The following is a 20,866-nucleotide window of genomic DNA, read 5'->3' as shown; positions in this document are numbered from 1 at the left end:
TTCTTTTGAGCTTTTCAGGTCTCTGCTGAACGTTTCTAGGGGTACTGAGGGGAGAAACATGGCACCCTTAATGCATCACAGCTTAGAAACAAGGAAGAGAAACTACATGACAGGTTAACATTCCTAAGGTGAAAGCAGAAGAATTCAGCAGATAGACATACTTCCATTTCCAGAGAGGAGAAAGTGTTTGCTGAAGGAAAGACATAATGCTTGGAAGCTATGGCAACTTGCCTTTCTTAGTTTGCTTTAAGCATGATGGAAATTTCAAGAGCCCCTGGAGGAAAAGAATGAAAAGAGTCTAGAAAGTGACAGGCAGCTTCTACATTTACAGCAACAGAATCTTTCTGTAAATACAAAAATCTCTATAAATATGTGCTATGAAATACAGAAATGCTCAATGCCCCTTTTCCTGAAAAAAGCCTAAACAGATTAAATTCCCAAAATGCAATCCATGCTATGCTTGAAGAGCTTTAGCTTTGTGCCCTCGTCACACAATAGACAGTTTTCCAGGCTGAAAGTTGTGAGGATAATTATTTCCATCATTCCAGCAGTCAAGTTAGCTGTTTGTGGAAATTCCAGTTGTCTATCACTGGGCTAAAAATTCTGCTGTATCGTTTGAACTTGCATTAAAACCATTCAAGACTTTGATCTATAAATTGATTTTACCCTTTCAGAAATAAATCTTGCAAATCTACAAAACATCCCCACAGACACTGGCATATTTGTTAATACCATACACTTTATGAGCAATAATACAAGAATCGGTGATAATACAATCACTCACAGATGAAACTGAAGCAAAACAACTTTGGCTGTATCAAAGAAAAAAGTATTTTCCTGAAAGCGCAAAAATGGCATGACCTGGGTCAACTGTTTTTGTTAACTGCCATCACTAATCATTTATAATCCAAGAGCAGGTTGGTGTGTCAGCATATGAGAAAATTTAAAATTCAGTGCAAAATTATAGGAAGCTTAATACTTCAGTGTATCAGTAGCATTCCTCCAATAGCAATCATCTATTTGCCAATCTTCGGCAGTAGCTGTGGTATTGTGACCATAGCAAGCCGAGTATATGAGTAAACCCAGATTCACAGAGAAAAGTAGCATCTTTTAAAATGAACTGATAAAGGTGGAAGAAAATTAGGCAAACTCTCAAGCATTAAATGGAAGACTCACTTGACTTTGAGTTTATCTGTCTTTTCCAGCCATACCCGCCAGCCAATGTACTGAACAGAAAAAAATGGATGAAATTCTAATTGGATACTAAAGGAAAGCAATAAAATCAAGGAAGAAAAAAAAATCCTCTGTCCCAAAGAAAACAAAGTAACATCAAAAGAAAATTGTTCAAGAAAATTATAATCAGTTCTGAGGCCTGCATCCAAGTGACATTACAAGGTGATTTAGTGTCCAAAATACCTGAGTTTCAAAATGGGACTTCAAACTTGTACACTCAACTACCAAAGAACTTCCTTGTAAAAGAAGTTAAGATGAAGTAATCAAAGGTGCGAGATGCTTAATACGCTGAACCTTACAGGAAGGGCTTCTATTCAGGAATACAGTGGCTCTACATAACATAACAAAAAATCAACTATTAACTGGACACACAACCCTCCTGTGCTCACAGTAACGGCCTCACCGCTGAAGCTGCCAGACATGTGCTTTATTCTTCCTCTTTCACAAACTTTTCTGGAATTTTAAAAGACTTGCCCACTATAATGATCAGAAAGTTTGGTTATAAAATGCATATTTTATATTATAAATATTAATATATTCATTTAGACTGTTTTCCCCAACCAGCATCAATTAAAAGCATACTTATTGTAACATTATACAAGAAAAATAAATCAGCATGTGTATACCTAATGCCATTGCCAACTTCAGCTGCCCAAACATCATGCTTCCACTCTAAAAACCATGAGGCATCAAAACATTTCTGGAAGTTGTCTTTTGATGCTGCAGAAGAAAGAAACCCTATTTATTTTGTAGTGAAACCTCAAATTCTCAGCGAGGTAACTTCAGGAGCAAGGATTTATCAAAATTCATTAATGAAAAAAAACACCTGAGAGATGGTAATATTTTGTGGCGCATCTGAAGATGGGCCACAGCCTTAGGAGGGGAAAGCTAGCACAGTCCCTTTAAAGTCAGGCATAAAACACCAACTTATCTCCACAGGGAGCTGGCAAATATTTTGCTATATATAAAAATGTTATTTTTCACTTGTAAATGAGACCTCAGATTCAGAATTCCAATGGATAGCTTTTATGTATTTTCTTAAGATTCCCAACATTTGCTGCTAGTCCTGCAACCTCCATAGTAGTGGAAAAGGTCAGTGCACTCGTGTAGACCAGCTGCTTGGGCTATCCATCACACTAGCTGCAAAGCTATCAAAAGAACAGCGCAAAAAAAGCCTTGGATGGAAACTCCCTCTGAACTTTGTTATGCTATTCTGTCTCCCTGAAGTTAAAAAGAATTGTTGCTAAGCTGCATCATTTTAAGGCTATGATTTGACACTGTCCTTTAACATGTAGTTAGTCTCATCTGAATTAATTGGACATTGAGCACTTGATTAAATGCTTGCTGAATTTGGGTTTCACTCAGGGTAGATTCCAGCTCAGAAGTATATCTTCATTGGAAACAGCAGGGAAGCTTAGCTTTAGGTAGCTTAGCTAACCAAAATTTAGTTTAGGATTATTAAGATTTTCCAATATTACTCATAATTCTGATATATCATCACAAGACAGTATGAGGAAGCAAGGGTGCAGTGCCTCCTTGCTTCCAGAGGCAGCACACTGCCTAGTCTACTATTCCAATGTTAACACAGACATTTCTATTACAGCTCTTACTAAGGCTTTCAAACTATACATAGCAAGTGCTTGCTGACAGCATGGAACACATTTCTGAAAACAGAGTGATACAAGTTAGAAAAAGGCAAAAAAGGATTTGAATTCTCTGGCACATTAATTGACTTGAATACTAACTGAAATTCCAGTTAATTGTTAACATTGCAAGGTCTGTCATTATACATAAAACTTGTTTCAATCGCATGGAGGAAAGCATGCAGTACATCTGCAACATTACGATGTTAAATATATTAAATTAGTCAAATTTAGGATTCAAAAGAATTCCACCTCATTTAAGCTTTATAAATACCAGAAGCATTAGGGCATTAAACCATAGTGCATATTTCAATTCCTGCATACTTCTTTTTAAAGCACCAATATTTCTAAGTATGTACTTAGTTTTATATGTGGTCCTCTGCAATGAATAATAATCATAAACATAAACTTGTAATACATAAAGCTAAGTACAGGGGTGCAAGCCTTTATGAGAGGCAGACCTTGAAGAGCGCTCTCCGGGAAGTCACCATTTCATGGCTAAACTACCAGGAAATATAAAATGATGATTTTCTGTCTAAGTTCAGTGCCCTTGAGATTAAGCTGCCATTTCAAGAGTATGTTTAGAAAGTGTCAGTAAAATGTATTGATATGATCTGCCAACATATTAAGAACATCCATTTGAGTAACGTATGACCTCATGGCAAAATTATGCTTTAAGATTCTATTCTTGGCCCTAAACTACTAGACATTTTAAACAAGTATGAACAACATTGCAGCGGCATCCAAAACCCTAAGAAAACTGCAGGGTCAAGTTCACCCACCTATGTGATGCATATCCTTCCATGCGCATAACTGGCTGCCAGTCAGAATATTCAATAAGATACTCTCTGGTAGCCATTCGCTTCATGGTATCTATAATTCTACCTGTTTAGTTTTCCATCATGGGAATTTATTGTTTAGAACTATATCCTGTAGCTTCTGGTGGCAATGTACTGAGGGGAAGAAAGCAGAGATGAAAGCTGAAGAGAGAAACAGGGTACCACAGAATGACCCATCAAGAACACCGAACTTTTTGCTTTGCTTTTTAACAAAGAAAGATTTGTATGGTTATAATGAAAGCTCTTAAAAGCAGTCTAATATTTTGAAGGCACTTCTGGAAGTGTATCATAATTAAACCATTACACTTCACATGCATCAAGTAATCCGTAAAATTCTTCCATGCAAGGATCAGATTTCTGTATATGTTCATCATCGAGGAGCTCAGCCACGATTCTTTTGAATAGATTTTCAACTTAAAGCACTGATCCCCTTTGAACATGTAGTTCCAGTTACAGGTCCTAATCACTTTTGACCACTCAATCTCTAGTGAACTTAATAAACCACAAAGTTAGTCAAGTAGAAGATTCAGGATCCTTAGTCCATGCTAATCAATAGATTTTACAATAACTAATAAGAGGTTAAAAGTACGATATTCAGGACATACTAGTCACCTTGCAAGTCACAAGACAAAGAAAAGACAAAAATAGTTGACGTTCCTTTTCAAACTGCAGCTTTAATGAAATATTTACTTCTTATTTCCAAATTATTTTAGCAACAGGCTTGCCCAGATTAAAGCACAACTTCATTTTTAGTGGAATTTTTTCAGAACAGGCTAAGAAAGTCCTATAGAGTTCAGAATTCCAGGCCAGACCATGAAGACTTTATTTTTTTAAAAAAAAAGAAAAAAGCTTAAATAGTACCATGCTTCGTTTCCTTGAAGTCCAATTGGAGACAGAGGGGTTACTCTTTGTGTTTATCAATATCAAAACCCAACAAAACCCAATAATTAATATTGTTTTTAAAGACACAAAGCACTTCAAAGGCTGCAGAAGGCTGAGGAACACCAGTAATGCCAAACAGCATTAGAAGAAAAGTCAGCAGTAGAGCATAAGCCTGAAGGACACGGTTTGATTACGGACATTATTGAAATGGCACCTGTGCCATTGGAGAATACTTTTCTATGCAGTTTCACCTTCGTCAGTACAAACAAAAGCATTGTTCTACTTGGAAAGTCTTTGGCAGCAGATTTGGGAAAATAACAAAGTATCTCTAATGTGCATAGCACACAACATTTGTTTCATAATCTGATGGAGCAGAATTAATTTCTTGACCAGCCGACAGGATATGCTTAATTAAAAAAAAAAAAAAGTGGTGTATGTACTCCTTTTTTTCTTCTCCAAGCAACTGCCTGGGCAGATTCCTACTCTAGGCAGTCTGCACGTGACTACCACATGAAGCAACACCAGAAACTGAACACCGGTGCAAGCCTCTGGTTTTTACATTTCATAGATATTGTTTATATTTTTCTTAATATTTCTTAGATAAATATAGGAGATGGTGACACAGATTTTGATTATCTGCTGCTCAAAGGGCCACAACCATTAAAAATAGAAGTAAATAAATAAATACAAAGTTCCCATGCCCAAGGTGTCTTCCCCATAAAATAATCACTTTTAGAAAAGAGAGTTATTACAACTGGTCTCAAAAAAAAAGAACCTAAGGACAACTAATTTATAAACTTCACATTTCCAGATTTCCTTTTATATACTGTTTCCCATTACTCAACAAATACCAAAAGAAAATCATGCTACTGTGACATATCATAACAAATTCTGTTGATATGAATTCTTAATTGGGAAGGAGGGGGCAATTTCACATCGTCCATCTCTAACACAGATTTATGGGAAAACAGTATTTTATACGAAAAATATATTCTTTTCAGTAGAATTCTGGCTCCAGACCTTCATTTGAGCTCAGAAAAACATAGCATTGCAAATAAAGAATTAAGTGGGGCACATCAGCAAACAAAATATTTATGTTTGAGCAGTGAAGTCATGAACTCCTTCAGCAATAGAGTTTAACCAAAAAAAAAAAAATTATTCTGAACAGTGAGAATCTTCTTTATCTGAAATAACAATCCCTGAACTTTTAAAAGTGATCCATGAAGTTTTTATGCCTTGCTCAAGTTGGCACAGAGACATTTTTCTCATTCACCTCAGCCACTTAAGCATAAGTTAAAGTAATATTATCACTCCCACAGTAAAGACGACTTCCAGAAACAGGCTCCTTTTTAACTGATAAAAATCACGTGTTCGAAAGATATTTTGTTTTCCCCCCAAGACTGACTCCTTTACATAAAGATAAATTGTCAGATAAATTGTTGCTGTTCCCAGTCACGATTAAAAGATGGGGAGCACAGGAACAGTTTGGGGATGGAAAGCGTCAGAAGTTGAGCATTTATAAGAGTCAGGGAAAAAAAGGTTCAGTGAAAAAACAAATAAAGTCTGTCTGGAGTAACACAGGCACGGGAAAAACGAGACTCCTGAGGGAAGACTCCAGCAGATGGCCCCCAAGCAGAGCAAGTTTTCTCAGAACAGCTCATGGACAACAGCTCATTTCCAATAGTTTTCAGTACACACTGCAAAGGCAAGCTGAAGTCCCAATTCGTTTGGTCTACTGGTACTGACGCATTTGAGAAGGCACCCTTGTTTTCTTAAAATGAATGAAAAGCTTTATTTTACTTATGTATTTATTTTTTAAGAACATAGATTAATACAAAAAACTAAATCTGGTCAAAAGCTGTGATCACTTAAATGGACATTTATTTTTTAAACTTAAATTTTCTATGCCTATTGTTTCTATTTTTCATCCTTCCCCCTTTCTGGTTTAGGCAATAAAAGACAAGCCCTTAGCTGTAAGAAAAAAGCCTTTTCACCTCCCTTTTTTCCATAAAAATGGAAATTCTACATTTCAGAGAAAAATGAGGATTACCTACAGCAAGTTTTCTTTGAGACAAATGCTTTTATATTGAAATGTTTTTCAATGGATATCCTGATCCTGCCCTTCATAAGCCATTAAATATCATTTCAATGTGACAAAAATCACATGGTTACAGTGCTGCACAGCTTTTCAAAAGCTTCTTCAATTGTGATTAAAAAACTTCAAATCACTGTAGAAAGTATTTTAGGCAGATATTTTCCAGTAATAACGGGTCAGAAAGAGGATACTGCACATATTTCATTACATGTCGTTACTCACACACTTCCAAGGTTAGTTGTCTCAAAGCCCTTTTAAGAAACTTAAGAATGGTTTCTCCTACAAGAACATCTAAAAGGCACATGCTCAAGAGCAATGCATTCTGGTTAAAAATTACTGCATTCTGAAATGGGACTTTCAAGTCTCATGAAAATGTCTTCCTTAAATCTATTCCTTCAGAAAGTTTGTTTCATTAATCACAGCTGAAAACCAAACTGGCCTTCCTCTGTGTTCAGTAAGGCATGCTTGGCCCCAACGCAGCTGTGCTGATTAATGAACTTGCTGTCTAAGAAAATAAAAAGATTAAAAAGAAATAAGTTTCCAATTTTTCAATTTTTTTTTTAATGTGACAATGGCATAAAGAGCAGCAAATGCTAGCATGTTGTCTGGTTCATCACCTATAGGTAGGTGATCATCCTTTAGGCAGAAAAGTCTGTCACAGGGTTAACAAGAACACTGTACAGAGGCAATTGCAGCACTACACCAGCTAAAACACTGTCCATAAAAAGCTTTTAGAAAATCTTGGAAAGCTGCTTTTTTTGTTGGGGTTTTGGATTTTTGGTGGGTTTTTTTGTTTGTTTTTTTCAGGTTTGGTTTTTTTGTTTGGTTAGTTTTTTAAATGTTTACTCAGCCTGGTATTACTGTTTACGTTATAGCCACCACCACTTCTTTTATTATTGCTGCACCATGAGAAGGCTTGGAAGAGAATTTTGTTTTCACCATTAACAATCAGCCTGTAGTTCCTTAAAAGTGGAACTATTCATAAAGAGCCATTTACAGCTCACCTCCCTACCTGTAATAAACATACACACACTAATGATTATAGAGAATCTCAGAGCTACCAAAGCAATTAACATAAATTAAGAATGGCCATCTTTTCCATGCTTTGCAAGATATACTGTGACAAGATAGGTCTAGTTCTAAGTGAATTAAATGACATTTAAGAGATCTCCCACTCCATGGCTTTCCCTAATTAGTATTTTAAAGAAATTCAGTAGTAGTAGTTCTCTTACTCTATTTTTTCCTAAAATTCCACCACCTTCTTACTTGCCAACTATCAACTAGTCATGCATTAAAGTCTGATACTTCAAAAATATGTTACAAACCAAAAAATTAAAGTTCTGCATAACTTCCATCCCAATATACTTCCTGATCCCAGGTAGTTCTCTTGCTCTTACAGACTGACCTTTACTGCATACTATATATTGCAAGTTGGCAGGCACAGAGCACATTCTTTGGTCAGGTTAACACTGGGGGGAAAACAAACAAACAAAACAAACAAAAAAGCAAAGCAAAACAAAAAAAAAGGATGCTAGCTACTTCCTAAGTGCATACAAACTTCCACTGCAGTGACCTATGTAGCAATTATTGTCTTCATTTGCTAGCAAAGAAAAATGAACAGCAGAGAGATTAAGTGACTTGTACAAGGTCATATAGCAAGTCTAATGCACAGCTGAAGATAGATCCCCAAGGACCTGCTTCTAACAGCGAGTTTCACACAGTTAGATTTCCACATGCTGGCTGGGCCAGCTCTTCACACCAAAGAAATCAGCAGGCAGGGGGAGAGCAGCCTCCTGTCTTTGCCCGGTGTGGCTTACATTTAACTTATCATCCCCCAGCCATTCACCACTTCCAGTGCAGGCACCACCAAGCCCGGGCACAGGCACTGCTGGGAATGTTTCTTCAGCAGGGACAAAGGTGGCTGCATCCCAACAAGTCCAGCACACCCACCAGCTTGCTGGCCATCTACCCTGGTGCCCAATGCTGAGTACCTGCTGTCAAGGAGGGAAGCCTGAAGAACTGGGACTACCCTCAAGAAAGACCCTGACCCAGTCCCTATGCATCCCTGGTACCCTCTCCTCCTTGTCTTCTAGGGAAGGGCTCCATACAGGGAGGGCAACCCCTGCATTCCCCCTCAGCGAAGAGGAGACATCCTGCCTGGGGGCTGGGGGTATGGAGGATGTGGGGACATAAGGACTGAAACTGCTTTGGCCACACCAAAGGTTCCCACTCTCATTTTTAACATCCATCTCTCCGTTTTCCTTTCCTACAATAAACACCACTGACACTCCCCACAATGTAACATTGATTGTAGGCTGTGGTTTCCCATCAGAAACTGCTTAATGACTTTGTCATGACAGCTAGGAAGACACTTGACAAGCTACATAGGCGTTTAAAGAGTAAGAAATTTGCATCTTTTGGAGGAGGCTTACAGATAGTCACTCGTAAGCATGGGGAGAAAGTATTTGCTTGATAATTTCACTCAAAGGAATGAAAGCAGAAAGCTGGTAAGAGTCCCTAAGCTGGCCTTCTCACATTGAGAAAATGATACAGAGTGGATAAGCTGAAGGCCTTAAAAACCAAAGTCATGTAGCTTATACATGAGGCAAACTGAAAGGGAGAGACCACTGGTAATGCTAACAGAACAGTGAAAGGGCAAAATCATCCAATTGGAGGGGGGGAAAAAAAAAGGGAAATAGTGCTTTATAGCAGCATCATGTATGTTTACAAGCAAGGCAAGGCTGCATTTGTCAAAGATAAAACAAAGTAGTAACTCAAACACAAGAGGATATTAACTTAGATGAGTTTTATGTGCCAAAAGGGACACAGAACGCCGTATCTCTCCTTGCATCTTATACTAGAAAATGCTCAAGGTATAGATGTATGCAAGGACTTAAGAATCCGTGTTGAAGATAAAACCCCATGTTAAAAGCTTAAGCACTAGGGATGAATCAGTGTTTCCTATCAATATTTGGAAAGATGACTGTGCAGCACTGTAGCCACGTGATTTTTGCTTACCAAATGTTTTGAGATTTAGCTAACAAAGGGCTGAAACACACCATTCTGTAAAGAAGCCTTTTCCATTCCATTAATCTCCCAAATACCAAGGGTGTATTAATTTTGCACACACACTGCGCAAGTCCATTGTTTGATTCAGGATTTTGTGTAAGCAGAGATCTCTACTTACACAGAGATGAAGAGTCATACCACTCCAGTAGGCACAGACATAGATCCCTTTGCACCACTCAGTCTCTGCAGCAAGACAAGTCCTCGCATGAGCATTCTGTATTGGGATAAATTAATTTCTACCTATTATAAGGCAGTTAACATCTGTTGGGGTTTTAATTTGCCTTTTTTAAACCTGTGTGACCTTTCAAATGTTATGATGGACAAATCTTCCAGTATTGCTTTCTGGTCTTGTTAACACTGTAACAGGTTGTGGAACCATGCAATGAGGGAATAAGCATTTCAGCAGTGGTCAAGCCCATCAAAGAGATACAGAGTGCCAAGATCTTCAAAGCTGTATCAGGTACACAGGAAATCAAGGGCAGGTGTGAAATATGAAAGGTGTTTTATTTCAAGCAAATGACAGGAAGACTTAGGTTTTCTGATTTTATTTTGGGAGAAGGGGAACAAAGAAGGAGACAAGCTAAAGCAGCGACTTCAGTTATTTTACCTGAGTCAGCAATAAAGCCATCTCTAATCCAAAGCCAAAGTAATACAAATACAGATTTACCTGTATTTGTGCGCATCATACAGAGAGAAAGAGAGAGTGGCTAGCTTGCAATCATTTCAGTGTATGGTAATACAGCATTTTAAGTTGTTACAACATCACGCAGTACCAATACAGAATAACTAGCCACCATCTAAGTTTAAGACTTAGATTCATTGTGTGTTTGAGGATAGAAGGAAAGCAGGATTAAAGACTTTAGCCATACCATTTGTTCCATCCAAGATGAAGCTGTATAGGAATTACTGTATACCTCTAAAATCATAGTTCAAATTATGTTAAAGTCAACTTAGTTCCATGAACCAGTGTTTATGAATCAGTGTCCCAAGTCAAAATGTATCCTTCCTCAGCTGCACACCTCCAGTCCTAGAAGGTGAAAGACAGCTGGTTGCTGGAACTGCACAGAGCCTGAAAGGGAAACCACAGCATACCCATATGCAGGCACACACTTACATTTTATATCCCATTTCCTTTAGAAGCTGAGGGATAATCTTACTCTCTGAAATCACAGAATGTTCTTAAAGTTTTATCTCTTGTGGTCTATTGTCACATCACCCTGAACACACTTGATATCACCCATCTTGGAAACTAGACAGGGTCAGACCCCGTTACTGCTTGGACAGAAGACAAGTTGTAAATACTAGGTGCCATAGGCTCCCAAAGTTTGGCTGGAGTTGACACTTGGATGCAACGTCAAGGGCAGCCAGAAGAGCTTCTACTGCTACATCATTAGTAGTAGAAGACTAAACAAGGGAAATACAGGCTTATTGCTGCATGGAGTGGGTGATTTAGGGGCAGCAGAGACAGATAAGGCTAAGGCACTCAATGCCCTCTTTACCTCAGTTTCCACCTGCAAGGTCTCCCTGACCTCTCTGCTTAGATGCAAGGTTCAAGGAGGAGATAAACTACCAGGAAGAAATCAGGATCAAGTTAGGGATGATTTGAGAGAACTCATTCTACACAAGACCATGGGACCAGACAGGTTGTGTCTGAGCGTGCAGAGAGAGATGCACTGTGTCACTGTGATTTGTCACTCTGAGGGTAATGGAGGTGGGGTAAAGAGTCCCCTGGCAACTGGAGAAAGGTAGATGTTGCACCCATCTTCAAAATAGCCAAAAAAGAATACAGCAGAGACTTTTCTCTATGCAACAGCTAGAGCTGAAAAAGTCACAGCCTACACCACTATTTTCAGTGTCCTGCTGTAGCTAAGACTACCACAAACTGTAAGCACTCTCACTCAACTCTACTGGAAGTTCACCCTCAAAAGCTATATCCACCGAGCCACAGACACAAGGGCAAGAAGCCAACAATGGAGCAATCAGGAAAAAGGAAATCCTTTGCATCACAAGATTCATCTGCCTGAAACCGTCTGGAAATTGACTCTTCAGGATATAAAGTTCACAGCATACTTTCTAAAGAAATCCAAGCAAAAAAGATTCACAAATTTCCTGGGCTTTGACCCAGAATAGACTCGAACATCCTTCTCTGGTTCGATATAGTTCAGAGGAAGATTTAAGTGAGAGGTAAAAATTTTCCATGCTAAGACATACAGCCCCTTCCTCATCCTCCTCCAGCCAGTCCCACTCAATCTACTTATTTCCAAAAGGATGAAATCCTGTTGTTTCATATCTGTGGGGTGATATGGTGAACAACACAACTCCATGAACGCAAAAATCAGGGAGAAAGATGCAACAGCTATTCCCTTCAAATCAGAGGTCTGGAGGAATAGTATGAGTAACTTACCAGTCAGCATGCAGTCAGGAAGACTGTCTGCCTTGAGTAAGCCTGCTGGCATTTTGCAACTTCTAACCATTTTTAGCATGAAAGATGCAGAGGATTCATGGTGCCTGACTGATGATGCTAGTAGAGTCTCACAAAATCCTAACAATCTTTTCCCATAGGTTTGGGAGTCGGAAAAGTGACTTTTGTTTCCACCAGCAGAGAAATCCTTGCCTGAATGAGTTCATTAGATCTAGTATAAATAGATAGAATAAAGCCATCGGTGCTTTTACCTTTGTCCACAAGCCCGATACAAATATAGCAGGAAGTGGTAATTGTCACTGCCCTGTTCTTCCTGCGTGAAACAGTACGTCAGTCCTCATAGGGACCAGAAAAGAAAAAATATGCATTAATTTTGTCAGAAATGGCTTGATATTTTTCTTAAGGTAGGCATTATTTGTTGATGGCAACCCAAAAAAAAAAAAAGGAAAAAAAAAGTATGCTTAAAAATTAAACTCACTTCAGACCAAAGAAAAGAGAGTCAACATAATGTGCTTTATAACCAGCAGGTCTAGAAAAGTGCCCTGAGGGTAAACAGGACAGACTTGTCGGGTAGCATGCAGGGATTAAAAAAATTGCATCAAGAATTTCTTAACTACCACTTATTCATCCAGAGAAGATCAGACTGGTATACTGTTAGGTCACAAGCATTCAAACACACACTCCTTTAGCAGCAGAAGTTACCAAAAGGTCTGAAATGGCAGGCTTCCAGGGCCTGCCTCTGTCATGTTTTGAGATGCCCCACCATACACTGTGACCAAATCCCACCCAAGAAATTCGAGGTGTTTTCCAAAAAGCTGTGGCATCTAAATCCTGTCTCTGTCCTGACTTTAGGGGGAAATGGTTGGTGATAATCTTCTTTTCTCCCTCCCCCATTTTCTAGTCCTCTAAATTAACTTTTTTCTTCTTTTTCTCCTGCTTTGTCACTGCTGCAAAGGGAACAAGCAAGCACGGAGAAGTGACCAATGGAAAGTATTTCTCATGTCCTACTTTCAGTAATTTTAAAAATAAAGAGAGAAGCAGAAATTTTCAGAAAGGGAATGTTCAACAGGGGGATGTTTGGAGGTTTGCAGTGTGGTTTGAATTTTAATCAGGTCTCTAACAGCATTTTTTTAGAGTTAGGAAGTCTTCAGGCCAGGTTAAAAAATGCAGATATAGTCCAAGGGGGTGCCCTCAAATGTTCATTGTTTGGTATCTCTGGAAACAATATCCAGTATATCTGGGGAATTAATGGAACTTTCGGGCAATCAAAAATAATTCATTTAGTTTTGGCTCTTTCACATGCTGTTGTTTACTCAGTCTCTCAAAGTAAACTAACTTCATTGCACTTTGATTCTAGGCGAAACAGATAACCAAATGCTCAACCGAATTCATCAGTTCAAAGTGAGTTCCTCTTTTACACAATTAATCAGCAGCAAAGACACCGCACACTCAGGGGTTCAGGGAAGAATGGGCTCAAGTAGACACAGATACGCCACATCACAAACTGAAAGAAACAGCAACCATGGATTACTCCACTGAATACTGGCAGCTGTAGTAGGCTCTTAGTTTGCAGATGCAAATGGCTAAGGGTACAGCATACTTATAAGGGGCAAAGGGAAAAAAACCCCTCCAAGCCCACAGAGCAGTGTAATGCAAGAGCACACCCATTTGCAGAATACCACACATTTATTCCTCTCAGGTACGTTGCCAGCACTCAATAACAATCCAGGTTAGATGAGCACGCACCAGATGAACAACCCATCCTATCGTCATGTGCTATTGTTCACACACAAGAGTTCTTCCTAACGCCGTTTAAATACACAACATGGAAACTCTTGACGCAAACGACCTTTGTTCCTTCTACAAAAAATTTGTACCATTAACTCATTAACCATAAATATTTAAAATGCAGCTCGTAACACTGTTTCCCCTAGACCACTGCGCTGCTGTTATTAAAGTGCCGCTTTCAAACTTGTGTTTTATCTGAACAGCTTTTTACCAGAGGTTCCCAAATAAGGCAAGGAAGCAAGTCCAACACGTTCAAGGTCACTGTTTGCATGTCAGATTGCACTGATGGTTATAACTGTTGCGATTTTCCACCTTGAGAGGTCAGGAAACTAAAGGTCTTCTGGGTAATCAAATGCACATGTAGAAACAATAACATACACCCATAAAAAGATGAGTGCCAAGCTTATTAATACAGTCTGCTTTGCCAGAAATGGCAGCTAGCTCTAAGTGTTCTTAGACACCTTTTGCCTGATTTTTTTTTTTTTTTTTTTAAGTACTACAGAGGTGCAAACAATCAATGCCCCTAGAAGCCACCACAACAAAAAGCAGGAAAAGGACCTGGAACTTTCAATGTGTGACTTATCTGCATGCACTGCATTTTTTCCTCATTCCTGGAATATTGTGTTTAACACAACAAAAGATGGATAATGAATGCTACTCTTTGTTGTCGTTTCTGCATAACACTTGTTAAACAACAGGTGTTATGAACAGGTTATTCTGAACAACAGATATGCCAAACCAAGCAGAAGAAAGCAGAATCTTTTTGAAGGAGAGTTTATCAATTTGTCATGTAGCTGCTTTTCCAATACACCATCTTGTTGTTGTTTTCATTTGCAAAACCACTTATAAACTGTGATAAATTATTTGCAACCACAGAGGACAATAAGGAAGCACAGGGACTCCACTGAACTAGACATCCTACAAGCACACCCAGAAGAGAAAGATACTGTCTCCTCTGAGGAACTTGGAAGTCTAAGAAAAGAAAAACAAAAAAGAGGCAGTGAGGGACTGAAAAGCAACACCACAATATTTGCTAGGGACTGGTGGGATTTCTACGTGTCATCAAGTCCTCTTCCAGGCATCACAGGACGAAAGGCATAACAAGGGACTTGAACAATAAGGTAGCCTTGGGAAGAATACGTTTAACATCCCGTTTCTTTCAAGAAGGTATGAGGAATTGATTATCTGTGATCTCCCCTCAAAAGTGTTCAAAATATATTTAAAAAAAAAATAGGAAAAGTCTTTCTATAGTTTTTAGACTTTCTTGAGAATTGGGGGTTTTTTTGTTCATTAGCTGAAAGATACAGGAGTTTAACTTGAATGCCTACTCAAAGTTCTTCAAAGAGAGGAACACAAGTGTGTACAACTTACCTAAGGATGATTTTAACTTTATTCATACTGTTGAACAATTTTCCTTTGAATTTTCAATCAGTAGCATGCATTTATTTTGAGGTTAAATTGACAGTGCTGAAGAAAAAAGTTCCTCTTCCAAATTAGGGTTTTAATTAATCATTAAGTACTGATTAATTTCTCATTTGCCTGGTTTGAGGAGTCTTAAGATATACTTCTATTATCTTATAATTTCAGTCATCTAATGAAACAGTTCGGAGAGTTTTGAGTTCTTAATTTTTTTTTCAATCCTCCTTTTACAAGTGTCACTTGTTTCCTTAATATAGGGAAAAGTTCACGATTGCTTGAACTGAGTATATTGTTCTGGAGGTCTGATCACGAGACACAGGCTGCTAGCATTTCTACTTGCTTTCCCTTTTCTCTTCCAAAGTATCCTCCCACAAAAGAAAAATGGACACTGAAAAGAGAGAATAAAATGTAGGCCAAACATAATTTAGTTTTGCTAGCCCTGGTTTTATGTTACTTTAGAGAAATAAAACCAAAAACGCTTTCCAACATTTTGAGTCAGTTTTCACCATCAGCAAGATTGGCTTTACAAGAGACTTAATAGGGTGTTCTAGTTCCAAGTACCTGAAGAATACATAACCACAGATATTCAGCCTAGATTATTTCAATATAGGTTTTCTTCCTCCCTCCAACTTTGTCACCTCAGCTATTGCAGACCCCCTAAAACTAGATTTAAACATAACTGTTTCCCATCACCGCAAACAAATGGGAAAAATAAAATAAGCCTGAAGATTATGCAATTACAGGTAACTTTCAACATCTTTACTGTCAAGATTTAAATCAACAACATTAATGATTTGAGTCCCAGTGCAGCCTGGCAAGAAAAATCAATATGTGGTAATATCAGAATGTTCTAAATATTTAGTATATACACTAGAGAAGTCATTAATAATCCTAACATGTAGGTACTTTCCTGTATCAGCTGTAACGCTGAGCAGTGAATACAAAAGTGAGTTTTTTAGGGGTTTGGCTTGTTGTTGTTTTGGTTTTTTTCTTCAGTATTTTGGGTTTGTTTGTTTTTAAGTTATTCGGGGTGGGTTTTTTCCAAACTCCTAAGTGCACAGATCCCTTTAATTGCCAGCAGAACTGTGTTGTCTAAGCAGCAACAAAAATGGCACCCACAGTTCATAAAAATCAATTAAAAATCTGTCCGTTACACACAATGTATTATTTATACTCTAGATACAAAAGTACAGCTCCTGTAGCAAATGAAATTACTTGAAGTTCATTTGTTATCACCGCCTGAAGCTTTGCTGATCCAAAAGCGTACCAGAAACTGAACCATTGGCCAGCCTGGTTCCCTGGTCCCTGTTTGCATCAGGCACCACCAAAGGATACAGCCTTGAGAACGACAGATTTCTGGATCTGATCTTTGCCTCAGTTGATACATTCTTAAGTAAAATATTTGGAAAATATCTCTGAGTTAACAGTACAACATATACATATTGAGTTCCAAAACCATTTTTAGTTTGACCCAAAAGGAAGCACATGGTTTTCTTCTGCTTCTGGCCACTTTCTTTCAAACAAAGCAAAGGATAGGTTCACACAGAGACTCAAACATTGTTTACACAGAGTAGGAACTGATGATAGTACTACCAGTGGTTAAGAGGTTCATACACTGATAGGTGATTTAGGCTGAGGCTCTGCAACTGCAATATAGCACTGCAATAATCCACGAGTAAGAACTACAGTAGCTCAAGAATTTGGAATAAAGATGCCTTTGGATTTTAAGGTGCAGTAATACAGACAGCAAAGTATATTTTAGCTTAGGATGCTTTCAAATGTGTGTAACGGGAGAGAAGGGAAGATGATGATCAACCTTATTAAGAGTTTCACTGCAATTAGTTGGAAGTTGCATGCATATGCAAATCTATTTGCCAGGTAGCACAGAAATTTACAGCCCTAATTTCAAGCTGAGTTAGGAAACTCTACGCCAGCCAGGAAGAAGTTAGCCATATGCCTACCCATGCTGGCTTCTAACTACACAATACAGATACCCTACATTACAGCAGTACATACCCAATCAGCACCAAATAAATAAACAGTCACTGTACTATAGGGACACAGATGTTTTAAAGAGATCTGAGAGAATGTATAAGCAAAAATTAATGATGGGTTCTGGGATTCTTTAAGTTTAATCTTGGCAGAATATTTTTCATGGTGGACAGGTTACTTTGATTTTTGGGGCCTCTTATTTACCGAAACTTTAGACTTACCAGAGAGATGGTTCGTGCCAGCTGCCTGAAAACCACATAATAATAGTGGATTCATAAAAGCCTTCGTCACACACCTTGAAATCACAACTTTTAAATGGCTCAAAAGCTAGAGGATTATAAAAGAATGCGGACAGCAGTCTTCAGGTGTGGTAGCTCCATTCAGCAAACACCAAGGAGGCTTTCCAAGCTTTCACGCCCCTGCCTCAGCCTCTAGCCACACACTAGAACAGGCTTTCTATGCTGTGGAAACACATATCAGGATAGTAAAGGAACAGGGATAAACAAGTACCCCCCCAGCGTGTTACTGCAGTTTTCTGACCAAAAATGTTTGAGAGAGCTTGAAGTGCTCTTCAAACAAGGATATCTAGACTTAATAACCTTTCTGTTGGGTTAACTTTGCCACCACACCAAAAACTTGTCTGTTTAACTTCACTGCTTTAGCTGGTATTACACAAACCTCTACCCTTTCTTCACTCTGCATCTCTCCTCGGCTTTCTATCTCCTCTTGTTTTTCCTAAGATACAGGGTCACAGAGCAAACATGCCTTTAGCAGGCCCACATGGAAGACCCACAGGTCAAGAAGACGGAAAACAAATGAGAGTGCATCTCATCAGAGGATAAAGTATGTTTGAATACTCTCTGAATGAACACTTATACAGTGGCTTTTGGTTTTTTTTTTCCTAAATACTTAACATTCCAAATAGTGTATCACACTGAAATCAGCAAGTGTCCCACCTACAGGGGAGAACTAAAACTGAAATACAAGTTACCACAAAAGGAAAAAAGAAAATAGATATTAAAAAAAAAAATCACTGAAAGGAAAACAGATTGCCATGCATAACTCCCTAGCAGAACTCAGAAACTGAGTTATTCAGTAGCCTGGAAGCCCCATCCTGCTGGCTGGGCTGCAGGGCTCCACATTCCCCAGGGTGCAGGCTTCAGCTCACTGGGCAAGGTCCCTTTCATAAATATCTGCCACTGTCTTCTGGTTGCTTAGGGCACCTTTCATTCCACGCACTGCACTCTGTTTTGAACAGGATGTGTCCCAGCCTTAGAGAAGATTGCTGTGCTTGAGGCTAGAAAAAAAAGAGCAATTATTGTGGAGACTGTCCCATCCTATACTTCATGAGGAGACTCCAGTATGATCCTTATTATTTATTGCTTGCATTGCCCTAGCACCTAGCAACGTCTACCGTGAAGCAGTGTGGTTTGGTGGTAAACACTGAGCACACAGACACACACACACACAAAAAAAAAAAAGAAAAAAAGAGATGGCAACCTGACAGTAAAGTTGTTTAAAAGATCAGCTGTGCTCAAAACAGATTACAGAACATCTAGTATCAGCACAGGCCTGAGAAGGTAAAGACTTGGTGCCTTTCAAAAAGTGCCTACATTCAGCCAATTAATCTTCAGACTATACACTCAGATATTCATAGCTATGTGTACCATACCTTCTGCAGAGCTCATATTCCTTGAACTCCCAGCAAGTCTCCTGGCTAACAAGATTGGGTATGTAGATGCATTTGTATTACATACTGGGTTAGTGAGAGATTTTCCAGTCTAGAAACAGTGCATGTATTACGCATTAAAGTTTGCTCTTCAGAGTTTATTTTGACACCTAAGCTTACAAGCAGTTCAGAAAGCATTTGGTTGTGAAGCTGTTGACGCTACAGAATTGCTGTACTGGTTATTTTATGGTAATTACATAGCAGAGATCTGGCGTCTTTATTAAAAAGCCACTCCTGTTTCATGAGTAACAGGAACTGCTTGCTCCAAACAAAAATGCAAATCCGTTCCCTGGCTAGAATTGTGAATGCTTAGAAAGATTTTGCTCGAAAGGTAAACATTTGCTATTTCATGTCAGAAAAATAAGAGCTAACAAATACAAGGAAACAGAAAAAGAAAAATCAAGATGAGAAGTGAAAAAACATACACCTCCTATCCATTTAAGCAAAGGCAGCCGCGTAGTAATGCTGCCAGGGTACTCTGAACTCACAGACTTGAACTTGTGACCACTTGAAAACTGTCTGATTCCACCTCCTGCTTCTATTTAATCACGCACAGGTAGCCAGCCAGCAATAGCTTGGCTATGTATTATTCCAGTAGGAGTGTTCTTCTCCATAAGCTAACGAGCTTTTCATAAGCCAAGGCAGTTTCAACTATGAAATTCCTCATGCAGGAGGAAAAAAAAAACCAAACCAACACTAAAATCCTGGCAACTGGCAGTCACAAGGAAAAGCAGTTTCCTTCCACTTTAAGAGTGGACAGAGTTTAACACAGTAAGTAAACAACTGTCCTAGCTTCTCATTGCTGCTTTTTCTAATCTAATACACAACTGCTCTCCCAAGAGTCCAAAGAAACTGAGACATATACACACACAAAAAAAAAGAGAAAAAAATGCTGAAGGAAAAAGAAGAATTTCAAATGAAGCCAGATATACATACAAAGAAAGGAAATAGAGATGTGATGTTTGTATGCTACTTCAAATACCAGGCATCGAAGCAGCACATTAACAGGCATACACATTTGTAGGAGAGGTAATGGCATCTATTCTCTACATGTACATGTGTGGCACCAAAATTAAAGATGCCCTTGTTATCACCTCTTTTAGGTGCTAACAGGACATTATTTTCTTCCCCTTCCCCAATTCGTCTACATGTCTTTTGGCAATAGACAGTTGCAAACAAATTGCCCATCAAAACAATCAGCTTCCTTGACGATCTCAACAAAAAGGATGAAGCATTAAATGCAAACAGCCACACTCACACTCGTAGAATTGGTTATTTCTGGTCAAGTCTCATTTAAAGACTTTCAAAGCTGCTACAGAGAGCAAGTGAATGCAGCTCTCATTTCAAGTCAGTGAGGGACGTTCCAACATATCTTCCCAAGCCATGTGTGAAAATCCCACCTACATACCACACAGGGACACAGCTCTGGGACACAGCTGTTATTTAAGGGGTAGAGCTGCAATCAGAGAAGTGGCTTCCATTGCAGCTACTCCTGATTAACTAACTGCTGTCAATGTGCTCCTTAGCAGCTGCCATAAAGTACACATTTTTTTCATATCAGCTTCTTGTTTGAAAGTTGCAGTTCCAGAATAATTTTCAAACTAAAATCCAAGGGGTTTTCTTATCACTATTTTGTTTAAAAGTAGCTCAGGTGCCCTTTTAATTGCATTTAAAATGCTTGCTTGGCATTTCAAAAACCTGCACATCTACCGGTTTCTACTGATCCAGTTGTAGACCCATGTGGAATTTGATGCC

At 38.7% G+C, this 20,866-nt stretch overlaps 1 protein-coding gene across 1 annotated transcript in view; it reads right to left on the bottom strand.

Annotated features, from left to right (window-relative positions):
* Positions 1 to 20,866, bottom strand: part of KCNQ1 (potassium voltage-gated channel subfamily Q member 1) — a 356,039-nt gene that overhangs the window by 316,455 nt on the left and 18,718 nt on the right. The gene's annotated exons all lie outside the window — the stretch shown is intronic.

The sequence above is a fragment of the Calonectris borealis genome, chromosome 14 (genome assembly GCF_964195595.1).
Source record: "Calonectris borealis chromosome 14, bCalBor7.hap1.2, whole genome shotgun sequence".
NCBI lineage: Eukaryota > Metazoa > Chordata > Aves > Procellariiformes > Procellariidae > Calonectris > Calonectris borealis.
Note: the sequence above shows the minus strand (reverse complement) of the source record. Positions and strands in the feature narration are given on the sequence as shown.